Below are 3,183 nucleotides of genomic sequence, written 5' to 3' on the forward strand. Positions count from 1 at the left end.
TTCATGGGTGTGGTGATTAGCTTGCTTGGTGAACATTTTTAGTCTAATCCGACCAGAGTCACTCTCGCTTCTGCCCCTTTAAACCGATTAAATTGTTTTAAAATTAACACGTCTGCCTTTGCGATTTCTCTCACAGCTGGGACCATGTTTGTTGTGTGAAAACGAATCAGTGTGACTCGGATCGGAAGGACGGACAGAGCCAAAAAAGCCTGTTTCAGGTAAGGACGTGTTAGTCTTGCCTTGATATTTTGGAAGCTTTCAGGCTATTTCCTGCTTTGCTCGCGGCGGGTTTAGTTTGTTTTTATATTGAAGGTGGGGTGCAAACAATGCCCCTGAGTTTGAAATATTGTCAGTGCTGTGAGCGTCAATGAAGCTATTGAAATAACTGTTCACAGCCTGCCTGAATGCTGTTTTTTCCCTTTTACTAAGCCAAGCTGAAAATTCACTGCTATCCAAACGCGGCCTTTTTTACAGGCTGTCAAACGACTCTCACGGAACTATAGGAGACAAACCTCTTACTGGTTGGCATATATTTTTTCTGAGTCAATGTCATCGATATGCCTTCTCATTTGTGGTTGCACGACACCATTTGCGTAGCGTTCCCCCCCTTCTCTTTTCCATTAAATATACATGGCAGTCCGCCTTCAAGCGGGCGGCAACTGGTAGCGTGACGGGGCGCGAGGCTCATACAATTTGTTGCTTGTATCAGCAATGTATCTCCACTCTTATCATTTCATACATATCTATACACATGCCCATTTAACCTACAGTCAGTGGTGTGAAGCAACTTAGTACATTTTCTCAAGTACTGTACTTAAGTACCATTTTGAGGTACTTGCATTTTGCTTGAGTATTTCCATGTTACTTTGTACTTCTACTCCACTATAATAATTCAGAAGTAAATATTGTACTTTTTACCCACTACATTTGTGTAGTACCTTTTAGTTACTTTGTAAATATAGATTAAAGATTAACACTTTAATAGGACTTAAATATGACTAACATGGTACACAGCAGTACATGACATTTTAAAGTTTCTTTAGATACTTTTGTACTTATACTTGAGTAACATTTTGAATTCAGCATTTTTACTTGTAACAGACTATTCCTACCCTTTGGTACTACTACTTTTACTTAAGTACAAGGTCTGAGTACTTCTTCCACCTCTGCCTACAGTGTTTGTGTTTCTATATGGTGTAACTAATGGTTTCCAGTCTTGGCTGTTGACATATAATACATCATGACAGTGAGTTGTTGTTGTTGTTGTTGACATGATATACAGTATGAAGTCACAGTTTTTGATCATGTAGTCTATGTTTTCAATCTGCAGCTTATTTGGTGCTGGTCGGTACATACCGAAAAGTTTTACTAGTTTTGACATGGTGCTCTTTCATAATTGCTAAGGGGACAGTATGGTGATTGACAAAAAATAACTCCTGTTAATTATAACTAATTTAGGTAAGATGGGCAAGTAGCAACCAGCATTATTTATTTAGAATAGCCAAATATGTCATTTTAATTTACTGTAGTAAATATTTCAAAGCCAGGTAAAGCTGAACAGATGAATCAATTAATTGATTGAGAGTAGATTTTGTCTATCGATCTAAAAGGCCAAAAGCTCAATACAATATTCAGTATATTAAAAATATAAATGTATCGTATGCCTTTTGAAATGTACCTTAATGTCATCTTGTTTCATGTCAAATTATTTTCCCAAAAGGATTAATATTCTCTCAATTTTAAAACGAACAAAGTTAATTCTCTGACGTTTTATTTTTTTAGATATTGAGAGCCAAAAAATGGAACTGACGGTTATTGCATTCTTAATGATTTGTATATTTAAATGTGACTTTGCATAATGTTTACCATTATTATCATGTTGATGTCAGGGCCAAACAATGTTACATGAGATTTTCATTAATATGAAATGCATACTTCTGCTATTCTGCAGCTTTGAATACACTGCTAAAATACAAAAGAAAACTAGTTTTATTAACTGATGAAAGATTATAATATCCAACATTATTTTATTCAACAAATTAAATAACTCAAAAATCTACCCATGTTTATTATTCCAGTTGATATCGTTTTTAAGGGGGGGAAACACACAATGTTGTTGGAGCCCTAACTGATACTGATTTAAACCATACCAACCAACCCTTACCTAGTGAATCTTCAAGCTCTACATGTTCCTGTTTTACAGCTGTATGTTACCAAACCTCAGAAAAACAAACCTGTGGTAACGGGAAAACACCATCCGGAAGTTTTTATAACTTGACCGATTATACACAAGCAGGAGATCTTTATCTCTATGCTAAAAGGGTCATGGTTCACTCCAGATTATTAATGTCACTAAGGGCATGTTTGGCCAAATCTTTCTTTATTTAGTTGTAGTTTTCATTAGGAATGTTGTGAGGCTACATTACGTGTAATTGTGACTGTCTGGTGTAGTTGGGGTGAAACCTGTGACCAAAGCACCCACCACACATTCACTCACCATCTGTCTGTAGCTTATGTTTAAACAATAATCGGGGAAATCAAACATTTTCTCATAATTCATGACACGTAGATATAATAAGAACATGTGTCAGCTGAAGAGAAGGAAGACATGTGACTTCTAAACTTACTGGAATCTCAATAGGTATTTCCTCCATTCTCCGGATGTTTGGAATAGTCGGTGCGTTACCTGAACAAGTTTACACCTGGTGGAGCTGCCACATCCAATCTTCACTTTCACACACAGGGGCCGTTTCTCAATGTCGAGTATACCTGCAGCAGAGCCACTATTTCAAGTATACTACGTCATCGAGTGGCGCAGAATGCTGGGCAATTAACATGCATTTAAACAGTCCTTCGGTGCCACTCGATGACGTAGTATACTTGAAATAGTGGCTCTTCAGCAGGTTTACTCGACATTGAGAAACGGCCAGAGCCATCATTTAGATTCAGTACACACACTCATTAATTGCCTGTTAGATAGAAACTATGTGGGCAGGATCAGGCGTAGGTAAATGTTTTTAAAATGTTATTTAAGATGTCAACAAAGTTTAAATGCGATCATTTAATGAATACCTGAACATATGCAGTATGTTCTAGCTGTATATATCATACATTTGCAAATACACTGATAATGTACCGTTAAGAATCAGATTTTAGTTGAATACAAATGAAAAATATGGCTAA

At 36.6% G+C, this 3,183-nt stretch overlaps 1 protein-coding gene across 1 annotated transcript in view; it reads left to right on the forward strand.

The window, feature by feature from the left end:
• Nucleotides 1-3,183, forward strand: part of LOC117555185 (guanine nucleotide-binding protein subunit beta-4) — an 18,881-nt gene continuing 15,698 nt past the window's right edge. The window contains exon 1 of the mRNA XM_034229973.1: nucleotides 1-218. The gene's annotated coding sequence lies outside the window, so the exon portion shown is untranslated. The remainder of the gene's footprint in view (nucleotides 219-3,183) is intronic.

Source organism: Gymnodraco acuticeps, unplaced genomic scaffold (genome assembly GCF_902827175.1).
Source record: "Gymnodraco acuticeps unplaced genomic scaffold, fGymAcu1.1, whole genome shotgun sequence".
Classification (NCBI taxonomy): Eukaryota; Metazoa; Chordata; class Actinopteri; order Perciformes; family Bathydraconidae; genus Gymnodraco; species Gymnodraco acuticeps.